Source organism: Phyllopteryx taeniolatus, chromosome 9 (genome assembly GCF_024500385.1).
Source record: "Phyllopteryx taeniolatus isolate TA_2022b chromosome 9, UOR_Ptae_1.2, whole genome shotgun sequence".
In the NCBI taxonomy this organism is placed as follows: Eukaryota; Metazoa; Chordata; class Actinopteri; order Syngnathiformes; family Syngnathidae; genus Phyllopteryx; species Phyllopteryx taeniolatus.
Window position 1 is genome coordinate 20289296 of NC_084510.1, and position 12869 is coordinate 20302164.

A 12869-nucleotide genomic window follows, 5' to 3' on the forward strand; every position below is an offset into this window, starting at 1 on the left:
GGCAGAAGAGGCCCCTTTGTCTCATCAATTACAGCCAAACATAGTCTTCTAAGTATAGCTGTACGTGGTGAAGAGGCTACCGGGCAGAGCAGACAGGGCGACAGTGGGAAAGAGGGGTAGTTGGCTGCGGATCAAGTGAGCCACTTCAGGCTTTCTGGAGAGGCCTCAAAATTAAGCAAGAATTGCTGACCTGAATGCAGAAACAGCAATATCGAGAGACAAAAATTGTGTACAGAGTTGAAAAAATACAGATATTCGTATGTTTTGTTGACTTGGCAACTAGTTAACTCGCACAAGTAGGACTTGACAAAGGCTGTGTTCACGTAAAACAACAAATGGTGCACACATTTTGTCCACTTTTTTTAAAAAAATTTTTATAAATTGTTGGACGAACAGCTTCCATCTTTTTAAAGCCACAAGCCGAGCAATTGGATGACAGTTGATTTAACCTGAAACAAACATGATTAAGTGTGGGCACGGCCTAATTAGCTCAGAAAGCCAATTAATGTTTAGAATCCAGTTTGCGTTTCCACTGCCAAGTGTGGAAGGTGATGATTATTTGCTATTTATTAATTTACCTTAAAAGGAATAATAAATATATCAATTCTGCATCAACTATGAAAATATTGTGACATCTTAGCATGATAACAATCAATTTTGTATTTTCTTCTTGATACACAGGTTTGTTAGAAGAAGGCAAGTTCAGTTGCAGAAAAGTAGCATCATTCAAAAAGTTTGACAATGCAATGCAAAAATAAATGTAGAGAGTCCTCAATTAGAACATACTGTAGTTCCGTTCCTAGAGCAGCAATGTAACCGGAATTGGTACGTAAATCATCCATGTGTCCGGGTCTATCACTAATGTGTCCGGCTCTATCAGGAGCCTATGATACGCTAGCCTAGTAAAGTCATCAGTAACTCAGCGAGCCTTTTGTGCTGTATGTGATACTGTAAACACAGGACCCAGAGTTGGGAGTAAGTCTGATTTGAGCAAGTCACAAGCAAGTCTCAAGTCATAACCTTCAAGTCTCAAGATAGTCCCAAGTCAGTGCGAGAGAAAATAAAGCAAGTCAAGTCGAGTCGCCACTAAATTTCAAGCAAGTCGATTCAGGTCATTACTTGGTTTAATTAACCAAGTTGCAAGTCAAGTCATACAATCTTGCTCCAGTTGCCACATGTATTGGAGTGGTAATAAAAAAAAATTACATTTTCTTCCCCATAAATCATAACACAACAAAAAGTATTCACGCCTTATAAAAGTTAAATGAACAACAACTGAGATTATGATGCACTGAATAGTTTTCAAGCTGTATTTCAAACTCAATTTTACTGAACTTTATTTCTCAACAAACTTTGCTGTGTACTTTGTGATGAAAGCCTTGCAACGCCTACAATTCTTGTGTTCTACGGAACACAATTAAGCAAAAGCCAATACTGATTTATGTTGGTCAAATATAATTAGATGTGTACCTAATGCTAAAGGAGAATGAAAGAGATTCATAATTAAGGAAATAATACATGGCATAAAATCCTTCCAAAAAAGTAATGTGAACAAAATCTGCATTCCTCCTGTGTTCTCTACTTGAATTAAATCACTCAGTCGGGTTTGTTAATTAATTTAGAAGCACTGACACTGGACAATTGTCATTAGATTAAAGGTTATGTTTCATATGCTGTGGACTCAATTTTAAAGTTGTTGCAGATTTACTAAAAAAGAAAAACTGAAATATCACACAGCCATAAGTATCCAGACCCTTTGCTCAGTATTTAGTAGAAGCACCCTTTTGAGCTAATGCAGCCATGAGTCTTTTTGCGAATGATGCAACAGGTTTTTCACACCTTGTTTTGGGCATCCTCTACCATTCCTCCTTGCAGATCGTCTCCAGTTCTGTCATTTTGGATGGTGAACATTGGTGGACACTGTTGGGACTGTATTAGACAGGTGATGAGCAGTGCCTGGTTTTCTCCATACATACCGCTTAGAATTAAGGACAAAAAGTTCTATCTTGGTCTCATCAGACCAGAGAATCAAATTTCTTACCATCTTGGAGTCCTTCAGGTGTTTTTTAGCAAACTCCATGAGGGCTTTCATGTGTCTTGCACTGAGGAGAGGTTTCCGTCGGCTTCCATAAAGCCCCGACTGGCTCCAGTGATGTTTGACTTTCTAGAACTTTTTCCCATCTCCCGACTGCATCTCTGGAGCTCAGCCACAGTGATCTTTGGGGTCTTCTTTGCCTCGCTCACCAAGGTTCTTCACCCCCGATTGCTAAGTTTGGCCGGACAGCCAACTCTAGGAAGGGTTTTGCTTGTCCCAAACGTCTTCCATTTAAGGATTATGGAGGCCACTGTTCTCTTCGGAACCTTAAGTGGAGCAGAATTGTTTTTGTAACCTTGGCCAAATCTGTGCCTTGCCACAATTCTGCCTCTGAGCTCTTCAGGCAGTTCCTTTGACCTCATGATTCTCATTTGCTCTGACATGCACTGTGAACTGTAAGGTCTTATATATACAGGTGTGCGGCTTTCCTAATCAAGTCCAATCAGTATAATCAAACACAGTTGGACTCCAATGAAGGTGTAGAACCATCTCAAGGAAGATCAGAAGAAATGGACAACACCCGAGTTAAATATATGAGTGTCACAGCAAAGGGTTTGAATACTTATGACTGTGTGATATTTCAGTTTTAGTTTTTTAATAAATCTGCAAAAATTTCAACAATTCAGCTTTTTGTCAATATGGGGTGCTGTGTGTACATTGAAGGGAAAAAAAATAATTTAGTAAATGGCTGCAATATCCATCCATCCATCCATTTCTGAGCCGCTTCTCCTCACTAAGGTCACGGGCGTGCTGGAACCTATCCCAGCTATCATCGGGCAGGAGGCGGGGTACACCCTGAACCGGTTGCCAGCCAATCGCAGTGCACATACAAACAAACAACCAGTTGCACTCACATTCACACCTACGGGCAATTTAGAGTCGTCAATTAACCTACCATGCATGTTTTGGGGATCTGGGAGGAAACCGGAGTGCCCGGAGAAAACCCACACAGGCACGGAGAGAACATGCAAACTCCACACAGGCTCCCCGGCCCTCAGAACTGTGAGGCAGACGCTCTAACCAGTCGTCCACCGTGCCGCTGGCTGCAATATAACAAAGTGAAAATTTTAAGGGGTTCTGAATACTTTCCATACCCACTGTGGATAAATCGAATTGGGGAAATGATCAACAAGTAAGTATTCCCTCCAGCAAACATCTCAAATCTGCATATTTCTGTTTGGTCTGCAGCAGACACTGAACCTGAGAACCTCCAGTCCAAACTGCTTACACCCTCAGCTATAACAGAAGAGGCAGTGAGACACACCAAAAAAGAAGACACTCATGATGCAATCACCATGAAGATAGAATAGTCATCCAACATTCCGGTAATTGAATAACCCTCTCCAAGAGATCAGTGCTTTGATCAGGAGTGGTTGTGGTCCTAATTGCTTCCCGGGAGTTGGCCTTTGTTTTGGGATGTGGCAAGGGTGCCCTGACACTGACTATGCGAACCAAATTACCTTGGTCCCACCGCCTGGGGGCCTGCATTAACACACTCCCCCATGAGAGGCTGACTCCTTGCCAGTCTGGCAGCCAGTGAAGGCCTGCTGCTGAATCACAAATAGACCACTTGTGTATGCACTGGCAGACCCAAGTATTTTGGTGACAACTTGGAAGGGCCATCTTTGCGTGCATTTCACGCGATCGAGTCGGGCTTATGATTTGCTAGTTAAAATCTTGATATTCGGGAATTTGGGTACTTGACAGTAGTACACTTTGTTTTTTAGGAGAACCAGTTATTTCAGAGTTGACTGTCATATTTTTTCTCTTGTAGAACATAAGTCTGCTCGTCCATCCATCCATCTAGCTAGTAATAAGTAGCGTCGACTCAGTATCAGGAGGAGTCTGTGTTGCACAAGTGTACAATAAAGGTCTTTATTGATTGTTTTAAACGTGTTTGCGTATTACACACCCCTCTTGATGAGTCGTGATATACCTGGATGCTCACACAATTCAGGAAGCTCAACCACAAACATCAGTGGTGATTCCAAGTGATAACTACTGTTTTATGTTATTAGTCAGTAGCCTCTGCCTTTGTAGAGCAGCATGATTAAACAAAGAAAAAATACAATTGCTGGTTCCTGCTAAATGAAATAAGGTTAATAGGTGTGTCGCTTAAGATTGGCCTTAGCGATACAATTAAGAACATTTTACTTGTCAATCAATATTCAATCTCTGAGGAATCATTAACAGAATATTTACTGCCATACATAGCTAAGCGCTTCAACATCATTAAGCTGCTGAAGCAGTGCTCTTAAACACTTTACAAATTCACACATTTCCTGCGTAAAGCTCTTTTTAAAATGCTCTTGAAATCATTGTGCACACTGCAGTACCTGTCGATAATACATTCCTCTGCTAGCATGCCGGGCAAGTGCCCTCAATGTTCAACTACAAACAAATATTTCCGTGTCATCAATTGTGAGTTTCCCAAGAAGAAAAAAAAAAAAAAAAAAAGTCTGCGATCAAAGCTTTCAGAACATATTGCTAACAGGCAGCCACCGGCCATAAATCAATGACCTTTCCTCTTAGCCATAATCCAGTCTGCACAAGGAGTTTCACAACAGCATCGAACAAGTGATCAAGAGGATGGTTTTATCATTTTGTCTTCTAATCTACAAAGACACCGGCCAACCAATGACAGACTTTGACCTTGTGACATAGGGCTGGGACAAAATATCGGTATCGCACAAGATATTGATACGTCGATGTGCATGAGTTTTTAATAGGCAAAGAACATCAGTATTCTACTAGTCTCTTCCATAAACTCTCAACACTGCTCACAAAAACAACTAATGAAAACATGTTTTGTTACAGTGTTTTTTTTTTAAACAACTGCCTTTACTCACAGTACCATTCCATTCATTTGGTTTTCATGAAGAGTAAATAATGGAGCCGATTGCCCTTACTTGGTTTTGACAAACAAGTGACAACCTTGGCTAATAATTTATGTTGAGTTTAAAGGGACAAATGGTTTTTTTCATTATCGCTTTCCCAATTTCATAAAATCCCATAAAAGTTTGGATACGACCAACATTTTAGTCCAATTTAAAAAAACATTTTTACATTAAATGTATAAATTTCCGACATAAAGGTCAGAATGTGTGACAGCATGATTGAGCAAAAACGTTAAAGGTTGTTTATTCTGTTTCTACGTCCGGTATCGGTATATCCGTAATTGTTTTTGACAATTGCTTGCTCCAGTTGCATTCATTGTTGTCATTCAGAAATGGAGACGATTGTAGATACTTTGTTTTGATAAACCAAGTGACGACGATGATGTTTTTGGTTATGCTTGATGGAACAAATCATCCTTTCAAGTATTTTTGTACAGTGCAATATGTGAAAGAATGAGGCATTTCAACAAAATGAAGTCAAAAAAATGTACAGCATATCACACAGGGCACCATGGATGGATTTTATTTTGGTATTATTTTTCTCATTGTCTTGGAAAGGACTCTCAGCCTTCTTCAGTTACGTACAATTTGTGATTTATTGCAGTTCCCCCCCACCCCCTCACCGCTGAATATATCGATCACTGCTATATCATCGGCAAACTCTTATGATTCTCCAGACTCAATAATACTCCATCCTCTGCCAACATGAGCATGGACATGTTGACCATCCCCATTCAGGTGAAACACAGCATGAGTGCTAAATTATTAATAAAAAAGGGTGTAAACACTATCAACAAGGTAACCATCGCCACACTCCTAAAATGCATGCGCTGTCTGTATTTACACAAGATGAGAAATTCCTTTGCCATTCTCTTATCTACAATGATTAAGGAGGGGAAAGTGAACCATGAGCAAAAAGTGAGATGCAGAACAGAAATATGTTTTCATTGGGAATAAGCAGGTATTAATGTCTATATGTCTATACCTGGGTGCCAATCACAGGGCACATGTAAACATTTTATTGTTGGGCCATTTTTTTCCCCCTTGAAAAGAAGATGTTTAATTGGTGTTAGAATTCTAAGGAGGTCCTTGGAAAACTGTCACCACTGTAAGGTAGCCCTAGCTCTACTGAAAGTTTGAGAATCCCTGTTCTAAACAGTTAAAAAGTAATGGCCAAAAACGAAAGACTGTGAGATCTTCATGAGGAAAATATTTTAGTTATAGTGTTAATAATACATAGAGAGGTAAATAAATGAACAAACATGGTCTTTGGAGCGCGAACGTGAGCCTGAAACAGTGTCCACTAGTTGACATTGTCGCTGATTCTCCTCTTGTTCGAGTTACCCCTCGAGGGTACTATGCTATCGTTGTTAGCGGCTCGCAAGCTAAGCTAAGCAGCCTGAAAGGCTTCAAAGTGCATGACAATTTGCCGCAAGTCACACACACGCATCCTTAATGATAATTTCTCGCTAGCCTTCTCATCTGCCATTCAACAGACAGACGGACGTCTTAAACTTAAAAAAGTGCTTAAAAAACCACACACATACTGTGGTGTCTCATCCAACCACTAGGGGCACTACAGAAAGGAGTGGCTACATATGAGGCATAAAAAAGGAAGCGAAGAGACAAAGAAGAAAGTAGCCTTGACAGTGTTAACTGTCATGTGCTAACTGAAACGTCAAGGGAAGTAAAAGGAATTACAAGCGTTTTTCTTGGAAATACAACACATTCACACCTCCACAAAAAGTGCTTAAATCCAGTACAATTTCTCCTAGTATCGATACAATTGATTAATTACCTTTCAAAATAATTTGAATTAATATATTTACAACCAGGCGGGACGGTGACCAACTGGTTAGCACATCTGCCTCACAGTTCTGAGGACCTCGGTTCAAATCCCGGCCTCACCTGTGTGGAGTTTGTATGTTCTCCCCGTGCCTGCGTGGGTTTTCTCCGAGCACTCCGGTTTCCTCCCACATCCCAAACACATGGATGGTAGGTTAATTGAAGACTCTAAATTGCCCGTAGGTGTGAATGTGAATGGTTGTTTGTTTATATGTGCCCGACCAGTTCAGGGTGTACCCCGCCTCACGCCCGAAGATAGCCAGATAGGCTCCAGCACCTCCGCGACCTTAGTGAGAATAAGTGGTACAGAAAATGGGTGGATGGATGGATGGATATTTACGACCGGAATGCTAACTTGCTGAGCACGGATCGATCCAGTTGGACAAGTAGCAATATGAATCAATACATTGATAAAATGAATGAATCATTACACCACTAATATACACACTATATTGCCAAATGTATTTGCTCACCTGCCTTGACTCACATATGATTTGAAGTGATATCCCATTCTAAATCCATATGGTTTAATGTGATGTTTGTCTACTCTTTGCAGCTGTAACAGCTTCAACTCTTGTGGGAAAGCTTTCAACAAGGTTTAGGAGCGAGTTTATGGGAATTTTGGGCCATTCTTCCAGGAGAATATTTGTGAGGTCAAACACTGATGTTTAGAGTCTTCAATTAACCAAATGTGTATATTTTGGAGGATGCAGGAGGAAGCTGGGGTATCTCGAGAAAACCTATGCAAGAACAAGGAGAACATGCAAACTCCACGCAGGAAGGACTGAGTCAGGATTGGAACCCCGAACCTCATAACTGTGAGACTGACGTGTTAACCACTAGTCTGCCATGGTGTAGAAACGTAAATGTATTAATTAAAATCAACGAGCCATTAATCATTATCATTACCTTTAGTGGGATGGGAGAACCTCTCACTGACCGTTCTGAACTCCTACTTGTGCCATACCTGCCGTCTGCACGGGTTTAGGCGAATCTTCCTAAGATAGTGTTATGTTGTTCAATGTAATAAAACAAAAATGTCCTAGCGAAGATTAATAAGCCACTGCCAAAGACCTGCAGCTATTAGAAATATATATATCGCATTTCCGACCCGCACATGCATGCACCAAATCAGACATTTTTTATTTAAATGCATCAAGAATCAATACTACCCCTATTTGTCAGGGCTTTTATGAAATTGGAGCATGTAGGAAAATGTTAACCATTTCGAAATTAAATGATCAAATGGATACTCAATCCAAAATGAACAATAGTAATATGCACAAAGCTACCAGACAACCACAGGGGACTCTCACCCAATGTTACCAGGAACTCAGGGACTCCCTCTGTGTAAAGAGTCAGTCGGCGGAAGATACCGTCAAGCTTGTGAAACTGACTGCGGTGCTTCCAACGGGGAACTCTTTTTAAAGATGGGGAAGGTGAATAGGCTTGCGTGGGCAGCTGAGAGTTTCATTTTATTCCAGTGTTAATATCTGCCATGACAGGTCAACAGCCACCTTCAAGCTTGGGAAATCACTTGAGTTAGATTGGTAAATAAGATGTGCCCACTTTATTGAGTGGAGTTGGATGCTGTCAGTTTCTGGTCTAATTGGCCTGATCTCTGGCACTATTTTTATAATCCTGGACCCTTTAAACGTGTTAATCTAAAGATGAGGATACATTGTGTGAATGAAGAGTGTTTCAATTCCCAACCAGTCGGACAACCATGAATGTTCCTCTGCCTTTTTCCTGTTGTCACCATTTTGTTTAGCATTAGCTTGCTGAGACCACAGATGGCTGAAACATCTCTTTGATTTGCACACCATATTTCACACCCGATTAAAAATGTTCAGTTCACCATGATATAATACGAATAGCAAACCATATTCTGGCTTGTGTTTCCACCCATTTAACATGGGAAAAGCCCTATCAGCATGACCAGTGAATAGTCAATAATTTAGAATGCTGGGCCCCGATCTGATGCATGGTGAATGCCAGTAACTGTGCCAACTATGCAGATTGCCTAACATTGTACCAACGTGACAGTATGTAATTTGCCCGAAAAGAGGAACATGTCATTTCAACACAAAGGTACTGACTGATAATATCAGTAAAGAGACTTTGAATTCACCCTCCATTTTTTTTTTTTAAAGCTCACACAATCCCATCCTGTTCCCAGCACTGGACCAATCAGTGGACTACTGTGTATAGTCCCACCCTACAACTACAACTCTGATGTGACTATTACCCAAGCAAAAGGGTGCCGAATAGTCTGAAAGTATTTAGTATTTTCTCATTTGACAAAGTAAACAGAAAAAGTGTGTAAAGTACTGAAATTAACCACATAAAAACAGGAGTCAAGAACACTCAGAGAAAGATTTCCTCTTAATGCTGAGAGTAATATGTAAATCCCTAAATTGATTGTAATTTTCCTCCATAATCCATTAGGTAAATTTAGTCAAGAAGCCATACAATACTAGGTATAATAGTTCTCAGCCCACGGGAATTGACAATTAACCCGCAATCAATCTGCGGCGCTCATCAAAAATCTTTAAGTTAATGGGTGACGGTCGCCAAACCGTCACATTGACTGGCCTTTCATTTTTTATGGGTAAAATAAAATCAAAATGGAACAACTATTGACCCTCATGGCACTGAATAATGGGATTTATCGCACTCTTCGGGGACCACATGACTGATGGTGGATAAATGTTTTTACATCATCAAGGCAGGCAATCAATTTACTAGAATTAGTCTTTTGATTCAATTTCCTTGATTGACTTATGAATTAATTATTATTTGTGAAATGCTTTTAATGGGATCAAATCTTTAGATAAATGGCCTGTTTTGATGCAGTGGACTTTGTGACTGTAGCTCAACTTCCCTTACCTGACATGTTGTTGTTCTTCAGAATGCAAGCAGGTTCAGAATGAATCTCTCTCTCTCTCGATCAATAGATAGATAGATAGATAGATAGAGTCTCTTTTGGTTGCAACAGAGAAGTGCAACCCTTTTTTATACCAACTACTTCAGATTCTGTTTACGACGGTAAGGGGTTTCAAAGTTACTAAAGGAGCACAATGAACTAGTTTTTGCAACTGCATAAGAATACGTTGTCACACTGTACGAGAAGGCGTGCTAAGTTAGCGCCACACTTACAGGTTTTATTTTGGGGTAGGGGGGGAAAAAAACATGTTACCTGGCCTAAAAGTTTCTACGTTTTGTTTCATACAAATAATTCCAGTAATTATGACTTTACTACTTAGCGTAGGTTAGTAATAGACTACAGCAGGTTCCGATTTAAAAACTAATTTGATTACGTTGCCTCTTAAGAACAAGAGTGACTGATTCAGTCAATAAGTTATTCAATTGGTTATCACCATTATGCAAACACCAAGGTTTAAAGACATTTTCTCCAACAGCGGTGAAAAGTTTACAGTTCAGCACTTATCAAGCTAGTGAGTCAGTTAGTTAATTAGTTAGCCAGCTATAATTTTTTTGTGGTTAAACATGCAGTGGGTCACATTGACTCATGAACATTTATGGTGAACCACAGAAACAAACATAACTAATTTTAAAGGTACAGATGGTCCTCGGTTTATAACGGTATGGTCGCCGCCGTAGGAACTCCGCTGTAAACGGTGCTGTACTCAACAATCAGTTCCACACTGTTTAAAGCAGTGACTATCAAAATGTGGTATGGTTACCTCAAGTGATACGTGGGCTTCCTCTCGTGCATAGGTGTCAAACTCAAAGCCCGGGGGCCAGATGCGGGCCGCCACATCATTTTATGTGGCCCGCGAAAGCAAATCATGCTCATCAACTTCTGTGATTTTTGCTAAAATCTGTACCCAAATTCCAAATTGTCATAATAATAAACAATAATGTTGAGATATTGCATTTTTCCATTACCGAACACTTCTTCTACAGTAACTTAAACAATACTTGAACAAACTATTATCATTGTCTTGTGATTTCAAAACTAGTTATCCCTCAATTTGTTGTGTAATGGTAATAATATGTTTTGGTGATGATTAATCATTTATATGGTTTCACTTTTCTAACGGCCCTCTGAGGGAAATCATAACTCAATATCAATACGACCTCTGTTTCATTCTTGATGAACACATGTACTACTGTAACTGTATTTTAATGTTGGTCACGATGGTGGTGCTAAGTATTTTGTTAGGTGGTACTTGGTGTAAAACATTTAAGATTAAGAACCACGGGTTAAGAGAATTTTTAACGATCAATTCAGTGATTATTATGCCCATACCTATGAGGAATTGCAAAAATGTCATCACATTTCTAAAGCCTTACCATTTTACCCTGAAACTGCAAAACACTCAAATCTATGCATTAGCCTGGCAAGTGTTTTAAGATGCAAAACATTACAAAATCCCTACCAAAGCTCCACTGCACTGCGTGCTGATTAGTGGGGTGCATTGGGTTTCTTGTTTATTCACACCATGTCTTGCTGGTGTAAAAGATAAGGCTAATTAACTTGGCACCATTTGCATCTCGACTTGAGCGTCAGGATGAGCAGCCATAGCGGGCTAATCAAACGTTTGATTCAAGAGGAAATATTCCGCCACTTCTAACACTTGCGATTCTGCCCCAAAAATAAATAAATAAATAAATAAATAAACATTTTACAAAAATCCCATGGTAAGGCTGACGGCGTCTCACCTTTTTCCTACACATTCCCCTTCTCTACTTTACATTCCTGAGTTCAACCCCCCTCCTTCTCCTCCTCCTCTTTTTGCACTCCTACTACCGCCACACAGGCTGCGCTCATTATGGTGGATTTGCATGTCTGCTCCAGAGCTGCATGAGAGAAGATGAAACAGAACTCCCAGTGGCTCCCTCTGCACAGCTTCACACATCTGACAGAGCGCTCCACGTTTGGGCCCCAGACGCAAACCGACAAACACCAAATGCAGACTTCACAGAGATACCGCCCCGCCACGAATTTACGCCAAACACAGTTTTCGGGCGCCGTACATACATGCAGAAAAATAAATTGGAAATACAAGCCAAGTCTTCCAGCGACTCCCCTGCACCTTGTTCAGGTGATCAGGAAGAAACCACGTTATATACAAATATGGCATCTGACAGAATTCTACAGTGATGTGAAAAAGTGTTTGCTCCCTTCAATATTTTTTATTTTTTTTGCATGTTTGTCATTCTTAAATGTTTCACATCACCAAACACATTTTAAATATTAAAGACAACACAAGTAAAAACAAAATGCAGTTTTTAAATTATTATAGAGGGAGGGGAAAAAAATGCATCTTTGCAGAAGTTGAGTGGACTTGCAGGTGTGTTTCAGATCATTGTCCTGCTGCAGAAGTTCGGTTCAGCTTGAGGTCACGAACAGACGGCCGGACTTTCCCCTTCAGGATTTTTTTGGTAGACATCATAATTCATGGATCCATTTATCACAGCTAGTCTTCGGGGTCCTGAGGTAGCAAAACAGATCATCACACCACCAGCACCATATTTTACTATTGGTATGGTGTTCTTTTTCTGAAATGCGGTGTTAGTTTTCCGCCAGATGTAATGGGACAAACACCTTCCAAAAAGTTCAACTTTTGTCTCGTCAGACAGTTAGTCTCGTCAGTATTTTCCCAAAATTCTTGGGGATCATCAAGATATCTTGTGGCAAATTGAGATGAGCCTTAATGTTTTTTTTGCTCAGCAGTGGTTTTCGTCTTGGAACTCTTCCATGCAGGCCATTTTTGCCTAGTCTCTTTCTTATGGTGGACTCATGAACACTGACCTTAGCTGAGGCAAGTGAGGCCCGCAGTTCTTTAGATGCTATTATGGGGTCTTTTGTAGGCTTTACACAATCAGGATTTTTGGGGCCGATCACAGATCAGCAAGTTTAAAAAAAACGATAACCGATCACCGATCCGATCACAAGATGGAGCAATGTGTCTATTTACATGACTTGTTCATTTATTGTATATACTTGTGTACTGTATACTGTATCCATGCATCCATCCATTTTCTGTACAGCTTATCCTCAC

At 40.2% G+C, this 12869-nt stretch overlaps 1 protein-coding gene across 3 annotated transcripts in view; it reads right to left on the reverse strand.

Moving 5' to 3' along the window:
* foxj3 (forkhead box J3) overlaps positions 1-12869 on the reverse strand; it is a 168489-nt gene that overhangs the window by 124970 nt on the left and 30650 nt on the right. The window lies entirely within an intron of this gene.